The sequence below is a fragment of the Astatotilapia calliptera genome, chromosome 5 (genome assembly GCF_900246225.1).
Source record: "Astatotilapia calliptera chromosome 5, fAstCal1.2, whole genome shotgun sequence".
NCBI lineage: Eukaryota > Metazoa > Chordata > Actinopteri > Cichliformes > Cichlidae > Astatotilapia > Astatotilapia calliptera.
The window spans coordinates 27,386,874-27,408,556 of record NC_039306.1 but is presented as its reverse complement, the minus strand read 5'-3'; the positions used below and the strand labels follow the sequence as shown (position 1 = coordinate 27,408,556).

The following is a 21,683-nucleotide window of genomic DNA, read 5'->3' as shown; positions in this document are numbered from 1 at the left end:
TCTTTGTTGAATCTGCGCCACAAAGAATTAAGGCAGTTCTGAAGGTGAAAGAAGGCCCAAAACAGTACTGGCAAGGTGTAACTAATGAAGTGGCCAGTGACCGTATTTAATGTCTAGATGTTTTTTTCAGTATTTTATTCACTTAATAGCAGGACAGAATACCACATGACTGTGGCCTTGTGTTATACCCTCTCTGCTCCAGTGATGCTGCAGACAAACACAAACATCGTGATCAGACATTTAAGAAGAGCCTCTTGAAGATGAAGTTCTGTGTCTCTTGACCTAAACACATAATCCAGTTAAATCTAATTTATGTTAATCAATGTCCCTCACACTGTAACTTGAAGTAATAAATTGGTTACTGATTAATTACAGAAGTATATTTGTGAGCTTAAAGATGTAAGCCTTGGACCATCGAGATGAAATGTGGTTGGGAAGCATTAATAAAACTTCATCAGTAGCTCGAGCAAGACCTCAAAACCTTCGCTCACCACGGGTGGTTAGCAGACTGTGGTTGTACCATGCAGCCTAACAACATGCAGTAAATTGCAGGTTAAAGCAGTCTGCTTACACGTTGTTAAACGAGGGAACTAATGTGTCTGTCACATTACCCTTTTGTCCCATTACATCCCAGGACTCAATTAAATTGCTGCTCACTTTCTACAGTACTTAAAACTGATCAGTAGGACCTGAAACTGCAAACATTCAAACATTCAGGCCAAGTAAGAATCAGCGGGTGAACATATTAATCTTCTAAAAGTTTTTGACCAGGAGGTTAAACTCATACAAATTAGCTTCACCCAGGCTCATGAAAACATTTTCCTGCTTACAGATAGCAGATCATTTGTGTCAGTAAGGTTTATATTTGAGCTTCTTGTTCACACAGAACAATTTTTCTTCATTTTTTTAACGATTACCAAAGTCTGTGAATCCCAAAATTGTTCAGTTGTTCTTTTTGCTCCCCCCGAGGTCACTTTCACCATGTGACAAAAACAACACCCCACTGTACACACTCGGGCCACCAGCAGCTTTCTAAATCATCAATAAAAAGCTGACAGGTTGCAATGATGTTCCAAATAACTTATTAAGAAAACAACTAAAGAGACAGAAACTATTAAGAAAACTGGTTTATTTTATATCTCCTAGTTTGAAGTGAAGCAATAAAAACATGTATAAAACATCACAAACTGTAATATTATACAAATGCTTACGTCCTGTCCTGCTGATGCAATGGAGACATCTTCCAGTGACAGTCTTCATCCGTGTGTGTGTGTGAGGAGGCTCCTAAACCCACCGGTACAGAAGTGCATGTTCACAACTCCCTCTGTGCAGGCGGGGTCAGGACCCTCCTCACCCTGGGTGAAGAAGGGTGGTGCTGTGGCCAGTCAGGTATGAAGTGCTGAGAGTGGATCTTTGGTCCTCTGTGCAGCTCTGTCCACTCTCAGCTGCCCTGCAAAGCAATAACACAAGAAAGACGTAATTTTAACACAAAGCAGCATTTCCATTGTTGGCAGCTGCAGCATGTTGTTAAAATGCTATTTTAAACTCAACATATACACACAATAACTATAAATAAACTTAGACCTACAGTACTGTAGGACGATGATTTATACCAGCTTTTGGAAGGATTTAGTCTTCAAGACAGTTTGTAGCCAATGTGAGGCAATAACTTACATAGCTGGAACACAGCACCACTCTCCAGTTTGTAATTTGGTCATCCATCCTTCTCATTGGGTTGGGGTAAGGCTGTCTTCTGGGTAGAGCATCTCTCTGTGTTAGCGCCGTCTGGAATGCTGGGAGAGGACAAGTGTAAAGCACCTGAAGACAAAAAGACAAAGACAAAAGGATGAATTCACAGATCACTGATTTGTTCAATTTACTTTTCTTCTGTTATATGTTTTTACCTTACCTCTGATCCCTTAGCCACAGGCTATACCTTATGTATAAACAAGAGACTACAGTCAGTTCACGACATCATTTTTGAACCTTTTCTACTCATTTGTGTTGACATTATGTACGGACTTACCTTTGTCCTGCATGGTGAGCTAGAGCTTGAGAAAAAATATGTAAGTCATTTAAACAGTTACCTGTGATATTAACAAAAATAGAAGTAACAACACCTAAAACACTACCTTACAGTCACACAGGCAATGTCACATATTAAGAAAAAAACAATACATTTCACATGTGTTAGTTAATATTCTTTAAAAGTCAGATATTTTTAGTTAGCTGTGTTACAAACATCACAAGACACAAAGGCTTAAGTTAAACATTACAAAGTTAATTAAAAAGTAAAGGATATTTACAAGAAGCTGTCCTCAAAGCAAGAAAGTGTCTTACAAACACTGCAAGACGCAAAGGCCAACTTAAACGTTTAAAGTTTAAAAACAAGTTCTAACATTACCTAGTCAGAGTCACTGTCATCAAGTGAAAGGTTAAAAGGCCTTTCCCAGAAGCGTCTGACACCAAAAGAACCTGATGACGTAGAAGGGCCACAGAACGTGCCATCACTTACCTTGCACCTCTTTGCACTTACCTCTTCAGTGCAGATGTCTTCTCTGCTTCTCTTTGCTGAGGAGGTGAGAACTGAGGTTGAAGGAGAAGCTTCGTGAGAAGAGGGGGAGGATGAGAGAAGGATATACTCACCATACTCACCTTTACTGACACGCTGGGTATCAGTGTCCTGTTCTTCATCAGAAGAGATGGTGCTCGGGAGACTGTCATCCAGGATCCTGATGACTTCAGGAAGGCCTTCTTCTGCGGGACGTTCAACCACGTAGTCAAGACGACATGTGAGGAAACAAGTTTAAAATAACATTAGGAATGTAATAAACACCGAGTGCTAAAGGAACAGAGCTACATTTGTTAGTTTCAGCAGATGATGAGAGAAAAGCATTTTAGGCTACATTTATGTCAGACTGAATGACACAAGTTTGACTTTATTTGACCTTGAAGGAGAGGTCAGATGTAATGTGATATTTTAAATCGTTACACAGTACTTTTATATATTGACCACAGACTCCACACTTTTAAGAATCATAGCTTCTAAATTATAAAGATTTTTGTTCATTTTTGACCAATAATAAAGTTAACCTTGAAGTGGGTGTAAGCTAAATTTACATAACCCCACTCTACACCCCTACAAAGTTTGATCAGGATTAATTCAATTTTTTTCAGCTATGATGTTTACTAAAAAATAACAGGCAAGCAAAAGTTACTAAAAACATAACCTCCTTGGCAGAAGTAAAAATTGCAAACACACAAAGCTGTGCAGGTATGTCTCAAAACCATGGTCAAGCAAAAAGCAAACAAATAAAAAATCTGCATTATTAGGAATGTGCACAAGGACTGTATCTGCCATAAGGACAGATACATGAGATATTTTTACCACATGCTATCCCTGTGTAATACAATATATCTGTCTGCTATATAATAAGCTATATTATAAAGTATTACCATAACATAAGATAGGTCTTAATACCATTATTACTACTATACTATGATTACTGTTTTCATATTCTTTTTTATATTCTTTTATTTTTATTATTTTTTATCATCACGTTTTGTAGCAGGGAAAAAGTTATAGTTTATTTCAATAAAGCCTTTGATCCGGAGAAGAACAGGATGTTAGGAGAAGACCGGGATCTGGTGTGTTTACACCTGTGTGTTCTGACGTCATGACATCCTGAAGATGCTGTTAGCAAAGAGACTGATTTTGGGGCATTTTACAAATTTTTGTCCATTAAGGTATTTTTAACCATTTCATTAAAAAAAAAGTGTCAAATTTGAAGCCTTCAAATCAAAGTAACAACTTTTTTTCAAATTCATACAGTTAATAATTTATACACCTCTCCCAGAAAATTTAAAGCATACAAACAATTTACGGGGAAAAATCTTGGAATACACATATTTTGATAACATTAAAACGTGACATTCACACTGGAACTTATTAAATTATTACAGTCATTTAGTGACTCTTAAAATAACTGAAGAAATGTTAAAAGTACCTGCAGCGAAGTCCAGGGGACTGTCGAGGAGTTGGGGTCCACGACAAGCCATTTTCAGGCTTTGCTGTTGAGATGAAAAACAAGTACAAACAATCCAAAGATGAAGTACTTGTTGTGGCTTGCAAGTAAACTCCACTTTCAGAAAAATATTTTCCAAAACTTGGCTTTCCACAGGCTGAGGTTGGAGCAATGGAGCTCACCGCAATGTAATTTAGACTTAATTCATGATCATTTATACTTACTGCCTTTGTCAGCCTTTATGTAGCATGTATACTAACCACATAGGTATAGGTATACCAGGAAATAAACACAGATATTAGAAAGCAGCAAATCACTCAAGCAAACATCTGGTGACTAACATTAGCATATAGCTCATGCTAATATTACGTCTTCACATTTTTCTTTTCAAAGCTAACAATAACTTAGCGTTCTCGCTACTCACCATGCTTTTAAACAGTTATATGTTAGCAATGACAACATTTAACAAATGTTTTTAAAATGCTAGCCATGCTAATTAGCCTTAGCAATTGCTTGAGGTCTTGTTTCCAGCTCTAGTGGTCATAAGCGAACTTAGTTCTGTGCCAGCTTTTAGCACGAAAATCAATCTTGTAAAGCTCACTATTAAACTGACAAAAAGCCTTAGAGCCTAGAAACTATGATACTTACAACTGTGCTATGTTTGTCTCATAGCATATAGCAAGACCCCATAACGATAACTGACCTTTGACCTCTTCTCAAGATTAATCTTAAGGTTAAAGAAATAATGCTATATAGAGCTATTTTAACACTATGTTTCTTACTGCCATTGTTTGACAACATATAAGCATAAAGGAAATGATATATGGAGATTCTAAATATCAGGTTATTATGACTTTATTATAAACTTTACAGTAACAGTTCAGAACTATTAAGCAAGGATTAGTTTTGGAAAAATCCCATTTGTGATCAAAACTTTTTACTTCATATTTATTACTAAATAATTCAATAAATTATACTCAAGTACTGAATAGTCACAAAAAAATAGTAATTATGCTGAAAATTATGTCAAGTATTAAAGTGGTTTTCGACTGAGCATATAAACCATTGACTGTAGAAAAGATCTTTTTGACACACGCACCGGAGCGTCAGCTTCAAGCGGACCATCACTACCTCTCACATCTAAAGTGTGCTGTGCGGAGTGGTGTGTGGCGAGCCTGTCCACTGATAAAACACCGTTGTTTCCATTCAGGAAATAAAGTGGCAACAATCGATCAGAGACTCCTTGTCTTCTTAAAAACACAACACAACGCAGAGTTGAGGAGTCTGTTTGGGCCGAACTGTTGCAGCGGGACGAAGCAGAAACCAGTTACACTGCACCATACCACATTTGTCATATAAAGTTCCATTTTTTACAGTACATTGTTGAAATTATAAACTATATATATATTCTAGTTATCCACTTGCCAGTAATTTTTGAGTAAATGGATGTCAGTGATAAATCAGTGGTGATTCACCTGCAAATGTTTTTAACAAACTTTGTTTTTTGTAGAATTCATCAGCACCTGTGGAGAAATGTATTTGAATATCTTCTGGTTCCACTTTTCCTTACCAGAAAGCTGAGGATGGCTAATTCCTGACAAGGTCACACACCTCAGCGCTTATCATTGGTGTTACATCCTCCGTGCAGCAATTCCAGAGAAAACGAGAGAGCAACGACTACTCATTAAGACCAGCCAGAAATCTGTCGCTTTCTGGCAGCTGTGGAAACTTCCAATAAGAAAGTTTGCATTCTTAGAACAATGCTGGGTCATGTGTGATGTGTCATCATATGAGGATATTACATTTTGACTTAATTTTTCTCAATTAAGTGTTTTGATCGTTGATCCAGTATGGCAGCTTTGTGTTGTGCTGCAAGTTAAAACTCATTGTCCTCAAGAGCACAGCATTTAACAGCTCCCCTTAAAAAAGTCGATTGACTGGACACAATGATTTCCAGTGGGAGATATATTCATCACTCATCCGTGACACTGGAGAAGTCACCTGGATGAGTGATAAAATAATTTTCCATGGAAAATCCAGAGGAACTAAACTTTGTTGTTGTTTCTCTGGGCTCAATTTCAGCCTCAGGAGCATCTCTCAGAAGAAAACCGTTTTGCAAATAATAAGATAGAAAGATTGTTGAACCAGTTGGTATTCTCTGGAGTTTAAGACCAAACTTAAACAGTGAATTGCCATTAGACTGGAATTCATAAGATGAATAGAAATACTACTGAAGCTAAATGATTCATTCATGTGTATATATATATATATATGATTTTTTTTTCTCCAATTCACCAGGTCTGTAAAGTTCAGTATGACTGTGGTACATGATACAAAAGAATAAATACAGAAGAATAAAAACTTTATGTGAATAACTTTACTCTTCTTAAATATAACTCAGAAAACAAGTAAAAGTACAAATGTGTACAAATTAAGAAACTTCCTCAGTAAGTTTACACTCTTTTGGAGTGAGTTTAATTGTGTGTTAAAGGAGAAAGAGATTAGGAGATTAAGTAGAGGATGAGGTCGTCTGTCCTGCATGACGTCCAGGTGCTGGTTTTCCAGTGTGTGCGTCTGATTAGAGCAGGGCGATATGACCAAAAATATTTATCACGATATACATTTGAAAATTTGCGATAACGATATAACTGACGATATAATTGACACTAGACAAAATACTTTACAACTCCACAACTTTATGTATTTTCACTTAAACAAGCAGCTGTTTTTTATGTGCATTAAAGTTATATAAAAATTTAACAGTGCAAATGTAAATTCCTTGCTGACAGTTTAAGCAAAAGGCATTTCCAGTGGAAATTGGCCGACATATCCTCAGCATAACCATGTATAATATCCACAAAACTTAAAAAGAGGTTATACACACACAATACGGTAATATTGTGTTGAAGCACAGTACGTATCACTCCGCGAGGCTCCTGCCTACGATAGCCGTAATGCTCCGACAATCCATCAAGCGGTGCGGCTTCGTAGCTTAGCAAAGTTGTACTAAAACATTCGACAGATTTTCGAGCACCGTGTACCACATAAAATCGTTTCGAGGTCAGTAAACACAACCAGAATTCATACAAAAGGCACACGGGATTACAAGGGGCACTACTGTCGATTTTCAGAAAAATCAAATGATTGATTTTAAGTGTGCCGTATTTTCCAAACAACACGGTAATAATGACGGCCCGCTAGCATGCTCTACCAAAAATAGTGCTTTGTTTGTGTATCTGACGGACGAGAGCTAAACCAGTGCCACACCACTGAAGTTGCAGCATTTTTACAAACCAATTCTGGTTTATCCGTTTCATTTAACGATCCACTTTCGCTCTTCTCATTCTGCTTTTTCTGCCATGTGCGTATGCAAACATAGGCACTGCCCATGCGCATTTTACCATATTCTATCGCGGTATTTCATTTTCCTATCGTTGCCCAAAATTACACCGGTATTATCGTGAACGGTATGATATAGCCCAGCCCTACGTCTGATGGCCCAAAGCTGCCTCAGAGCTGTAACACCATCAACGGCTGCAGTATGGAACAGATGTGGGTGTGTCCTCATCTCCCAGAGGAGTCCAAATCGTCATCAAACAGCCCTACAGACACAAAAACGTGAAAATATAAACAACCAGACTATCAGCAGAGATTTAACTACTTTAAGACCTCTCATTTCTCATGATGCATAATGTATTTAGGGGTGGGCGATATAAACGATATACGATAGAAACGATGTAAATTTGGCCAACGATAAAGATTTTGACTAGGGGTGGGTTTTTATAATTGATTTATCGATTAAAATCGATTCTGGCTTGGATAACGTAAAATCGATTCATTAAAATCCTGAATCGATTTTTTAATATAAAATTTATTTTGCCCGAAATGCCAGAATCTCAGGTTAAACCTCACAAAATTTCAACAACCACCAAACAGCTAAGACAGTAAATGAGAGCAGGAACACGGATTCTGCACAAAGACTTAAACACACAGCGCGACCCGCGGATCAGAATCAGTGAGATGTCACCTTTCTCACCCGATGGCACGGACACGGTCGGGGCTGAAAGCCGACAGCTCGCTGATTCTGATCTGTCGGCGGGTCCGCGCTTTGTGTTCACGCCCTTTATGCGCTGATTCTAAAGCTGTTAGTTTGATGTCTCTCCAAACAATATTGACCGAACCAGCAGCAAAACAAGATCCAAACTACGCTTCACATAAACATCGTCATGTATTCACTCTTACTTTCACTGTTTTGCTTCGACCACGATGCACAGCTCTCTCTCTCTGTACTTCAAGAACAGTTTCCCGTCTAAAAATCTGTTTTCTGCATTATTCGCTTGCTTGTTACGCACAAGTCTACCGTTATTTACAGCGCTGTCGGCCGCTGTTTTTTCCTCCTTTTCCTTACTTCCGAAAAGAAAACCTAATTTCTGCTGTTCAATACTAAACAAATTGAAACTTTTTAAAATTATGCAAAATGCTTAGCCGTGTAACTTCAGAGGTAATGTTCATGTGTTGATTAATGGTTTTCTTTCATTTTTGATATACTGCAGAATATTTTTATAAAATCCAGGCCAGGAAAAATCACCTTCATGTTTTTCTGTGTTTTATCTTCAGCTACTTTGACACAAAGGCCTCTGCTGCGATGCTCACACCTTTGATAAAGTCTTGCGTGTGTCAGCTTAATTTTTATAGATACAAAAATATGTAAATGTACTGATCTGAATTATAATATTTCTGACTGTCAAAATTTCCCAGATTCAAATCGAATCGAATCGAATTGAATCGTGGATCGAATCGATTCAGGACCTTGTGAATCGGAATTGAATCGATTCTAGATCAGTGACGATACCCAGCCCTAATTTTGACTATACCGCTCTATCGTGATAGCGCATGTTGATGATGTCATCAAGCTGCGCCTGTTTTGGTCGAAAGCATCGCAGCGGGTACAACCATTATCATCTGCAAATTATGCCGGGATGACAGTCGTAGCAAAGAGATGAAGCACTTTTGAAATATGGGGAAAGCCAAAAACTGCGCTTCCTCCACTTCCGTAACATCCATCCATCCATCTTCATCCGCTTTATCCGAGGCCGGATCGCGGGGGCAGCAGCCTAAGCAAAGAGGCCCAGACCTCCCTCTCCCCAGCCACCTCCTCCAGCTTATCCAGGGGAACACCAAGGCGTTCCCAGGCCAGCCGAGAGATATAATCTCTCCAGCGTGTCCTGGGTCTGCCCCGGGGCCTCCTCCCGGTGGGACATGCCTGGAACACCTCACCCAGGAGGCTCCCAGGGGGCATCCTGGTCAGATGCCCGAACCACCTCAGCTGGTGGGCACTCCACCCTTTTCTGGCTGAGAACCATGGCCTCAGATTTGGAGGTGCTGATCCTCATTCCCGCTGCTTCACACTCGGCTGCGAACCGTTCCAGTGCGAGCTGGAGGCCCTCACCCGATGAAGCCAACAGAACCACATCATCCGCAAAAGTCAGAGATGAGATTCTGAGGCCACCAAGCCGAAAGCCCTCCGCCACTTGGCTGCGCCTAGAAATCCTGTCCATAAAAATTATGAACAGAACCGGAGACAAAGGGCAGCCCTGGCGGAGCCCATCACCCACCGGGAACGAGTCCGACTTATTGCCGGCAATGCGAACCAAGCTCTTGCAATGGTTGTATAGGGATCGAATGGCCCGTAGCAATGGGCCAGACACCCCATACTCCCGCAACACCTCCCACAGGACACCCCGAGGGACACGCTCGAATGCCTTCTCCAAGTCCACAAAACACATGTAGACTGGTTGGGCAAACTCCCATGCACCCTCAAGTATCCTCGAGAGGATAAAGAGCTGGTCCAGTGTTCCGCGACCAGGACGAAAACCGCATTGTTCCTCCTGTATCCGAGGTTCGACTAGCGGACGAACTCTCCTTTCCAGCACCCTGGCATAGACTTTCCCAGGGAGGCTGAGGAGTGTGATCCCCCTGTAGTTGGAACACACCCTCCGGTCCCCCTTCTTAAAGATGGGGACCACCACCCCGGTCTGCCAGTCCACGGGTACTGCCCCTGATCTCCACGCAACATTGCAGAGGCGTGTCAACCAGGACAGCCCTACATCGTTCAGAGCCTTCAGGAACTCGGGGCGGACCTCATCAACACCAGGGGCTCTGCCACCAAGGAGTTGTTTAACTGCCTCAGTGACCTCGCCCCCGGAAATTGGCGGGTCATTCCCCTCATCCCCAGACTCTGCTTCCTCCTCGGAAGACGTGTCAGTGGGATTAAGGAGGTCCTCGAAGTATTCCTTCCACCGCCTGACAATCAGCAGCGCTCCGCCAGCACTATACACAGTGCAGGTAGAGCACCGCTTTCCCCTCCTGAGACGCCTGACGGTTTGCCAGTATCTCTTCGAAGCAGTCCAAAAGTCTTTTTCCATGGCCTCTCCGAACTCCTCCCACACCCGAGTTTTTGCTTCAGCCACTGCCCGAACCGCATTCCGCTTGGCCTGTCGATACGTGTCGGCTGCATCCGGAGTCCCACAGGCTAACCAAGCCTGATAGGACTCCTCCTTCAGCCTGGTGGCTCCCTTCACCTCTGGTGTCCACCATTTGGTTCGGGGATTACCACCACGGCAGGCACCAACCACCTTGCGTCCGCAGCTCAATGCAGCAGCTTCGGCAATGGAGACGCTGAACATGGTCCATTCGGACTCAATGTCCCCAGTCTCCCTCGGAATGCTGTTGAAGCTCTGCCGGAGGTGTGCGTTGAAGATCTCGCGGACTGGGGCCTCTGCTAGACATTTCCAGCACACCCTCACTACGCGTTTAGGTGCACCAGGTCTGTCCAGCGTCCTCCCCCGCCACCTGATCCAACTCACCACCAGGTGGTGATCAGTTGACAGCTCAGCCCCTCTCTTTACCCGAGTGTCCAGAACATATGGTCGCAGGTCTGGTGATACGATTACAAAATCGATCATCGACCTATGGCCTAGAGCGTCCTGGTGCCACGTGCATTTATGGACACTCTTATGTTCGAACAAGGTGTTCGTTATGGCCAAACTGTGATTAGCACAGAAGTCCAATAACAAAGCACCGCTCGGTAGGGCTGAACGATTATGGAAAATAATCTAATTGCGATTTTTTGCCCCAATATTGCGATTGCGATGCGATATGCGATTATTTTTTAAGGTCTTTGTCTTCTGTATTATTAAACAAAGACAAGCAATACATCATATAGTATGGCCAATACTATATTACATTAATTTTAAACTGTTCTTTCCTGGAAGACAGACCTCTGTTATGATGACATGAGGTGATGCATGAATTGATGACTGACATTTTTATTTAACTTCTTCAATCACAACAGTATATTTGAACATACACAATAGTTTATTTTTAGCTTACAAACATCTGAGCATAAAGTGCTGACAAGGAACCCTGGTGTAAACATTAAAATGAAAGTCAGTGCAGGCGAGTTCCGGTGAATATGGTAGGCTAGAAGACGTGCTTTCACTGTGCTCCCGCTCCCACCTGTACTTATCACAGTGTAATGCGCACTACTGTCTATATTTTTACCTAAACTAGTGACTGAGAGCTTTGGGAATACTCAGCAGTCCTAAATACGCTTTTTGGAAGTTAAATAATGTCGAAGCAGACGAAGATACAATCTCGAAAGACCACGGCCGTCGTGATGAACAATGCTAGCCAAACTGACATGCTAGTAGCAATGGGCGACCAGCCCTCGCCCCCGGTGGACACCGCAACTCTCGTCCGCGAGGTGACCGATAGCATCAGTGAGGTAATTGACCAAAAACTGTCTGCACTGTCGGGGACACTGGAGAAAATTTCGTCCTCGCTGGAAAACGTCTCCAAACGCGTCACGGAGGCAGAGCAGAGAATCTCAGATATGGAAGATGGGGTGACTGACCTCGCGGGGAGGCTGGCTGAAGTGGAGGGGAGGATTAAGGTTATGGCAAAAGGTTTGGACGACTTAGAGAACCGCAGCAGACAATATTCGCATCATTAACCTGAAAGAAGGTGCGGAGGGTGAGAGCCCTACTCAGTTTTTTGAGGCTTGGCTGCCTGCCACACTCGGGCTGGGACACAGCTCTGCGGGTAAAGCCCGCATTAAAATTGACCGCGCACACCGGGGCCTCGGCCCGCGGGGTGCTCACCCCAGGCCGGTGATCATCAAGCTCCACAACTCCGGAGATAAACAGCGGATTATGGCTGCAGTGAAAGCGGCCCCCGAACTCCACCACGACGGGCAGCGGATCTTCATACATCAGGATTTCTCCTACGCGATCCGTGAGAAACGACGGGGATTTAATGCTTCTTGCCGTGCCTTAATCGACAAGGGCATCCGCTTTAGGATGCGCTATCCAGCGACGCTTGTGCTGACTTACAATGGCAATGAGCACAAGTTTGAATCGCCTAAAGATGCACAAAGTTTCATCAATGCGCTGGATTAATAGATGCTTGCCCCGTACAAACTGTGGCACTGCCGGACTTAACTGGGACCGTGTCATTGGACGCCTGAGTCCGCAGCGTTTAACGCAGTTTGAGGAGGCAGAGACGGTTTAACGGGGAAAATAGCCTAATTGTTTACTCAGTCTCTAATTTTGATTCACAACTGACAGTAACCCGATTCCATTCAGGTTTGGGGAGCGGGGGCGGGGTTTTGCTTTGTTTTTTTTTTTTTCTCTTTTTCTTGTCTTCTCTCTCCTTCTCTCCCGTGGAGTGAAACTTCTTTTGGCTGCACTGGGCTTGTGACACCACCCGGTGGGTGGCATTTTCATTTTTATTGTTTCTTGTTTGTCTGTTTTTAGTCCGTGATACCTTGACGTTTATCTTAACTCTGTTATTGTATGCAATTTGTTGTGTGGGTGAAGGTTCCTTTGCCATCTTTTTGTGATGGTTTTGTTCATGTCAGCACGGCCGGTTCAGGCCATGGGTTAAGTCTTTCACATGTCTTTTATTATGATGGCTCTTTCTGTTTGCCTTGGGTTGACGATTCTTGTCCAATGACAGATTACTTTTGCAATGAGTAACACTAAAATTATTACTCTTAATGTCAAGGGAATTAACCACGTCATTAAGAGGCGCAAGATAATTTCCTTACTCAAAAAAGATAGAGTGCAGATTGCATTACTGCAAGAGACTCACCTCACAGATTCCGAACACCTAAAACTCAAACGTGATTGGGTGGGACAAATTTATTATTCCTCCTTTAACTCTAAAAGTAGAGGCGTCGCAATATTGGTCCATAAAAATCTACCATTCACGCTACATACTATTGTAAGGGATACGGACGGACGATTTATTTTGATTACTGGGCTTCTATATGGGGAATTAATTCTATTGGGAAGTGTTTATGCACCAAATACTTTTGATAGATCGTTCTATTCAAATTTTCTGGCAAAAGCCTCCCCTGTGTGTCCGAACCACGTAATAATTGGTGGGGATTTTAACTGTGGCTTGAATCCTGAAACTGATTATAATCCACCAAAATCTCAACCATCTTCAAAAATGGCAAAGGCTACAACGGACCTCTGTTCAGATCTTGGTCTCTTTGATGCTTGGAGAGTTTGTAATCCACATGTGAAGGACTTCACATTTTTCTCACGCCCCCATTTTTCCTTTTCCAGAATTCACTACATGTTTGTTTCTGGATCTGTCCTTGACAGAACCCGGGGCTGTTTGATCCACACATGTGCGCTTTCGGACCACTCATCAGTTTCAATGGAGCTATCACCACCTTATTATGACCCTTCGTCTAGACATTGGCGGCTAAACCCAGCTCTCCTTAGTGACCCTAAATTTGTAAAGTATTTAGAAGATCAGTGGGAACTCTATCTTTCTACAAATGACTTACCGGGGGTTAGTGCTTCTACTCTATGGGAGGCGGGTAAGGCATTTCTCAGGGGCTCCGTTATCTCTTTTACCTCGGCAAAAAAGAAGAGCAACTTAGCCAAACAATTAGTGCTTGAACGCGATATCACTGACTTGGAGAGGGAGTTTAAGAAATCCTCGTCCATTTCTGTGCTTCGGAAGTTGGATGCAGCTAGATCGGCCCTGGACCAACTGTTAACTCAGAAAGCGGAAACTGCAATATTCTATGCGAAGCATAGATTATTTGAATCAGGCAACAAACCTGGACGCTTGCTCGCCCGACTTGCCCAAGGGAAACGGGGCTCTTATGCAATACCCTCTCTAAAAGATAAGGCAGGTGTCTTACAGTTTGAGGCTAAACTTATCAGCAAAATAATGAAAGAGTTCTATCAAGACTTATATTCCCCTGAGTGTCAAAATACTGTAGACGCCAGGAAACTGTTTCTTGACACTGTTAACCTCCCTATACTGTCAGAGGAAAGTCGATTGGATCTATGCAGCCCTATCAGGGTGCAGGAGGTCTTGGATGCAATTAAATCCTTACAGAGTGGGAAGGCTCCGGGCCCTGATGGGTTTGGGCCAGAGTTTTATAAAAAAATGGCCAAACATGTGGCGGGTCCTTTGTTGGGAATGTATACAGAATCTCTTGAGAGGGGCGTGCTTCCACCCACCCTAAACCTTGCCCATATATCCCTGATCTTAAAGAAGGATAAACCCGCGGATCTGTGTACATCCTACAGACCTATAAGTCTACTTAGTGTGGATTGTAAGATTCTGTCCAAAATTTTATCCAGACGTTTGGAGGAGGTTCTGCCGGTTCTGATAAAGCCTGACCAGACGGGATTCGTCAAGAATAGGTACTCCCGCTCCAATGTCCACCGACTCATAAATGTTGCGCAGTTCTCTCAGAACACCAATTATAGGGCTCTTGCGATCTCTTTGGATGCTGAGAAAGCATTTGATCGGGTGGAGTGGGAGTATCTATTTGATGTTTTGGACAGGTTTGGTTTGGGATCTGAATTTGTCAAGTGGGTCAAACTGCTGTATGGGGCCCCAGCTGCAAGGGTCTTGGTTAATGGCTCGGTCTCGGATGTCTTCCCACTGGGTAGGGGAACGCGGCAAGGATGCCCCCTCTCTCCCCTGTTGTTTGCACTTGCTTTGGAGCCACTGGCAGAGGCTATAAGAACTGATCCTGAGATCTGTGGGGTGACCTTGTCGAATACTGAATACAGGATTTCCCTTTATGCAGATGACGTGTTGCTCTTTCTCACTAAGCCAGAAACTTCTATTCCTGCACTGACACATATCATCAACCAATTTGGCCTCTTCTCAGGGTATAAGATAAATTATGATAAATCTGAAGCTTTGCCACTGGGTGACGGGGGGAGGTGGGACGCTCCTCCTAATTTCCCTTTCAGGTGGTCGACCACAGGTTTCACATATTTAGGTATCAGGGTGTCCGCAGACACAGCGGAGTTGTACAAGTTGAACTTCAAGCCGATTGTGGCCTCAATCAAGAATGACCTCAATAGGTGGTTTGACCTCCCCCTGTCTTGGACGGGTAGAATAAGTTTAATCAAGATGACTGTGCTACCCAGAATATTATACCCCATTCAAATGTTGCCTCTCAGGATCAACAGAAAAACATTCATAGAGATTGAGGGATGTCTTTCTAAATTCATATGGCGTGGGAAGAAATCTAGACTAAAGATACAGATTTTACAACTGCCCACGGATGAGGGGGGTCAGGCACTGCCTAACTTTTTATATTACTACTGGGCTTGCCATGCACAAATAATCTCAGGGTGGTTACATTCCTTCCTTCACCGGGGCGAACCATCGGTAGATGCCTGGTGCTGTGACCCTCTCTCACCTCTTAGTCTCTTATCCACTGACCTGGCGGACCTCCCTCTTGGTGTCAGAACTAATTCCGTCTTGATGCCCACTTTAAAGGTTTGGCGTAATATTACTGCCCACGTCGGAAGAAGAGGTTTCTCTAGTGCACTGCAGCCTCTAACTAGGAATAAAGCTTTCCCCCCGGGTATTGGCATTAATATATTTGATGATTGGTATTCTAAAAGTATAAGATTTATTTGTGATCTGTTCGAAAGGGGTAGTTTTATGGCCTTTAATCAAGTTCAAGTTAAGTATAATTTACCACAGAAACACTTCTTTGGATTCCTGCAAGTAAGGCATTATGTGAACTCCCTTAAATTTCCAGCCAATCAACCAGTTTTGAACCCTGTTGAAAGCTTTCTTCTCAAAGTTAACGAGGAAATGACTACAAAAAAGAAATTTATTTCTCTTTGTTATGGGAAATTGTTGTCTTTGAACTTTATAACCACTGATAAGGCCAGGGTTCGGTGGGAAACCGACCTCGAAGCTCAGGTTGGTGCGGAAGCATGGTCCAAAACTTTCAGATCTGCCATGAAATTGTTTCCCTGTAACAGACTAAAGGAAAGCCAGTACAGAATCTTACATAGACTACAGCGTACGCCGGAGTTCCTAAATAAAATTCACCCTCAGATTTCTGCTCTTTGTGTGAAGTGCAATACGGCTGTAGGGACCTATTACCACTGCATATGGCAATGTCCTTTAATTACTAGATTTTGGAAGAATATTGCTATAGAGCTTTGCTCTATTTTCCACCGAACGATCCCACTGAACCCTATGCTGTTCGTTCTGGGTCTATCTATAGAAGGGCTCTCTCTGTCTTCTGTACAGATGCTTTTGTTAAGTAAACTTTTACATTTGGCGAGGCGATGTGTACTGTTTCAATGGATTCAGAGACGGCCCCCTACTGTTACACAGTGGTACAGAGAACTGCTCAGGGTGCTGCCGATGGAGCGCCTCAGTGCCATCATAAAGGGCAATTGTAATGCATTCTGTAGCATATGGCAGCCTCTGCTTGATCACCTACCTCATGACCTTACTGTGCTATTACATAAAGGGGACTCGCAGTTTGTTTTTAAACACACTGATTAATGTCTGTGTTTTCCCCCCCCTTTTTTTTTTCTTTTTTTTTCTATTGTTTCCCTTTACTTCGAATGTGAAACGCTTTACATATTTTGTCCCAGGCGTGTGTACTGGTAACTCATATACCTGCATTTGCTTTGTTTTTTTTTGTTTTTTTGTGCTTGGCTGTGCTGACTTGTTGCTGTTCGTGTTGTTCTGACAAAATCAATAAATCATCGTTTCAAAAAAAAAAAAAAAAAAAAAAAAAAAAGTCAGTGCAATGTGCAGATTGCAGAAATATACATAAAAAAAAATCGGTGGCTTTACCACACTCAGTTTTTCGACATCTGTGAACTACTAGACAGTCATTAAATTAAAAAATAATATTAAATAAATAAAACTAATAAATAAAAAATGCACACATCTTACTGATCTCTGCAGTCAGTAACATTACACATTTTTATATATTTTATTTATTGTTTACTCTATTTAATTTGTAAAATATGTGTACACACACACACACACACACACGTGTAGAAAAATATTTAGTATACACATCCAGAAATGCATATACTATTATATATTGTACATATATTTATTAGTTTCAGATGTAGCCATTCTTGTATTTTGCTTGTTTACATTATTGTATTTTGCACAACTCTGTTGCTTGTGAAGCTCGCACACAAGAATTTCACTCACATGTGCTGTACCAATGTACCTGCACATGTGATGTGACAATAAAAGTGATTTGATTTGATTTGACATAAAGTGCAAACATAATAGCAATTGTATAAACAATGAGTATGGCTCAGCTAGCCATAATCATCCTAGCTCACAGGTTTTTTGCTAGGAAGACCAGCATATCTACTTTTGCTGGCTTTAAGGATGAGTGAGTGCAGGTCACTATATTCCCTCCAGTGCTGAACAGACGCTCTGAGGGGGCACTTGTGGCTGGCACACACAGATATTTGCGGGCCATCTTGCACAGTCGTGGAAAGTGAATGTTGTGCACCTTCCACCAGGCTAAGGGATCATCCTCTCCGTCAATGACAGGGGTCAACAGGTAACTATTCAACTCTGTCTTCACGACATCTTCAAGTGGCAGAGGCAAAGCTGAAGAGGCCGCACTGGTCCTCAGACGGTCGGGTAGGCCGGAAGTAAACGGCCATGAAATTGGACGGTCTAGCCTTCTGATTAGCGTCACTGCTGTCTCGGTGGAGCTTAATAAACTCGGCCGTCTGCTTCTTGCTATCTAAAATATAACCAGACACTGGTGTAAATTCTCGACTGTCTCATACTTCTGTTTAATAAGTTTTCTGTTTGACGTTTAGTCAGCTGTGTGAAAACCAAGGAGGAACCCACCCGGGGGATTAATAAAGTTTTATTTTATCTAATCTAATAACTTTAATCTCAGCCAAACCGATTTAATCACGAACAAACAAAACACTGAAAAAAGCCCAACAATAACATTTTTAGGTTGTCTAAGTGACTTATATATTACGTTTAACCCGAGCAGCGAAAGTCCGCGGTGATCTGAAAATGATGTGCCGGGAGTTGTGCCGTTCTCGGCCGCATCAGTAACCCTCGAGCTCCCGGCTAGCTATCGAGCTGGTGGGTAGCAGACGCCTCCTAAAACGTCGAAGCACTTTTGCAAATATGCGATATCTTGATAAACCGAGCAGATATTTGATGTTTACACAACTACTTTCTCGCCTGAAAATATGTTAAAAGTTTATTTTGTGACCCAGAAAGATTAGTATGAGTAATTTTAAAACTTAGTAGCGGCCGCCATTGTTGGAAACTGGAGTTTGGCTGGACCGTGCTGTGAATTCTGGAATATGGTAGGCCACGAAGGACACACCCGACCCATCCTTCAAATTCGGGGAAAAGGAGGACGCATTTGTCGGCTACATTCGGAGGAGTCTACGAATTTGGACAGCCTTCGGCGCGTCGCTGTGACGTAATCGGTCTACAAATGCGGCCTCAGGAGGATGCAGCCCATGAATTTGGACATGTCCACAGTATAATCGCAGCCTTTGCGGTTAGAAAATTGCACTTGATCATGTCGCGATATTATCGCAAATGTGATATATCGTTCAGCCCTACCGCTCGGGTTCAGATCAGGGAGGCCGTTCCTCCCAATCACGCCCCTCCAGGTCTCGCTGTCGTTACCCATGTGAGCATTGAAGTCTCCCAGCAGGACAACAGAGTCTCCAGGTGGAGCACCTTCCAGCACCCCCCCCCCCCCCCCCCCCCAGGGACTCTAAGAAGGCTGGGTACTCCGAACTGCCACTCGGCGTATAAGCGCAGATGACAGTCAGGACCCATTCCCCGACCCTAAGGCGCAGGGAACAAACCCTCTCATCCACCGAGAAAAACCCCAACGTACCGGCAGCAAGACTGAGGGGATATTAGAATACCCACCCCAGCCCGCCGCCTCTCCCCAGGGGCAACTCCAGACTGAGACAGAGTCCAGCCCCTCTCCAGGAGACTGGTTCCAGAGCCCAAGCCATGCGTAGAGGTGAGCCCGACTATATCTAGCCGGTACCTCTCAACCTCACGCACTTACTCAGGCTCCTTCCCCACCAGAGAGGTGACATTCCATGTCCCTATTGCCAGTCTTGGCAGCCGGGGGTCAGTCTGCCAGGGCCTCCACTCCTGGCCGCCACCCGGCACACAATGCACCCGGGCCCCATGGAGTAAGGCCCGGCCACCAGACACTCGCTCTCGGGAACCCTCCCTGGGCCTGGCTCCAGGGCGGGGCCCCGGTAACCCTATCCTGGGCAGGGTAAACTGTTCCCTCGATGTTCTTTTCATAAGGGTCTTCTGAATCGCTCTTTGTCTGGTCCCTCACCCAGGACCAATTTGCCATGGGAGACCCTACCAGGGGGCAAAAGCCCCCAGACAACATAGCCCCTGGGATCCCTGGGACACACAAACCCCTCCACCACGATAAGGTAGCGATTCATTAATGTTGAATTCTTTCGCAGCTGTTCTATTCCCATGTTGTTGCAGTATATTAATAACTAACCTTGTATTGTGGATGAATAATCTCAGTTGTTCTCCTGACTGAAGTTTGGCCCGTGTATAGCATCCTGCTATGCGATTGCATTTGTCCCTAACCACCAGAATCCCTCACGTTAACTTTTATCGAGTGGAAAAAAAGTTGGCGTTCATCCTCCAGCTTCACTGTGCTAATGTTATGCTAACATAGCTGTGTCGCTAGCAATCACGTAGCACAACATTATATACCAGGTAGTCCAACTTCAGTAACCCTGCAAACGCCACTGCTGTTTAGTTTCCTGTCTTCATTTATGTTGGAAGTGACAGCAGAGCTGTAAGTTTTACTTAGTTTCAAAAATCTCTCAGTCAGAACATGGTATGTCTTGTTTAGGTGGAAACTAGCGAGCTAACTTCCTGTTAACTTCTAACTCCGTTAAATTTAATAACTTCTGTTTTCATGGATGCATGGATGTTAAACTTGATTGTTACACCTGCTAAAGCAGCAACACTGATGATTTTATTAAAGATTAAAGAATTTAGATCGTTTTTAACTCTCAGTGTTCGTTTGACTTTGGGACCTGAAAGGGATGGAGTTTTGGACCCAGATTACTCCGCGAAGCTTCTCACTACGGCAGCCGTAATGCTCTGACAATCAATCAAAACATTTTTAGCAGATTTCTGCTCGCCAAAATCAGTTCGAGGTCAGTAAGCACAACCAGAATTCATACATAAGGCACACTCGATTTTTGAGAAAATTAAAGGATTTTAAGTGTGCCTTATAGTGTGGAAACTACGTTATACAGAAAAAAGAATATATCGCGATATTTATCGTTACGCACATGCTTCAAATTATATCAAGATATGGATTTTAGGCCATATCGCCCAGCCCTAATTGTATTAATAATTAAATTTCATTATCTGTGTCTTTGCCACACAGGTGTAGATACTGTAGGTTCAGTGAATGCTTAAATTGCATTGATTAGAATATACTGGACATTCAAAGCTAAGATTCAGCGCACTGTGTTAGAGGCTGGGATTTGATGAATTCATCATATATACAACCTTTGATCATTGTTTATGTCCAGTTGAGAATGAATCTGTGGACTCAAATATTAAATGAACTGAAATCAGTAGTGTGGTCTCCAGTCTTAATATAAGGAATGAGAGAACTGACAGCTGTTATTTTAATCAGCCTGTCTCAGTTGTTTTAACTCTAAGTACCATAGAGTAATGTGGTAACATCTGGACTGACGAGTTTACTGTCAGCATTTTAATCTCTAGTTTAAAGGCTGTAGGCTGCAGCCATTGCTCTAACACTGTATAAATGTAACAGGGCTCAGTGCTGGTTCTAATAGTCTTAGCTGCTTCCAGCTTTATTTGTGAAGAGCACAGCAGTTCACAAAACACGTAGCTAGCTCGTACAGCTGCGACCTTAAAATAACGGGGCCACAAAAGGTGATGCTAGCGTTAGCCATGTTAGCACGTTACCTTCAACAGGTGGTCAGACTGCGAAAACAGGCACTCAGTCAGAGGTTGGGCTCTCCGTTGCGCTGCAGGGTCCCTTCATTCTTCACATATCCGTGTCGAGCCGAGTGTACATCCTGAGGCTGAACGGCCTTTGTACAAGCACACATGCTTCTTAGCAGGGCGAAGCTATGAGCTAGAAAAATCCAGGCAGGCAGCATGTATCTGTCCAACCAATCAGAGAGCTCCTTACATCCCATGGTGTGGCTAATTTGAATAGCCGCAAGGAAGTTGTCCATTGGACTACTTGCACTAACACTTCCGCGTTCTATGTAGTCCTGAGTGAGGCACCACACA

The 21,683-nt window shown here is 42.9% G+C and overlaps 1 long non-coding RNA gene across 1 annotated transcript; it reads right to left on the bottom strand.

Annotated features, from left to right (window-relative positions):
* Positions 1-1,373: 1,373 nt before the first annotated feature.
* Positions 1,374-21,539, bottom strand: LOC113022800 (uncharacterized). The gene is made up of 5 exons (XR_003272452.1): positions 21,351-21,539; positions 4,008-4,071; positions 1,910-2,757; positions 1,675-1,818; positions 1,374-1,450 (listed from the first exon to the last, which is right to left on the bottom strand). It is a non-coding gene; the product is annotated as an uncharacterized LOC113022800 (long non-coding RNA).
* Positions 21,540-21,683: the final 144 nt, after the last annotated feature.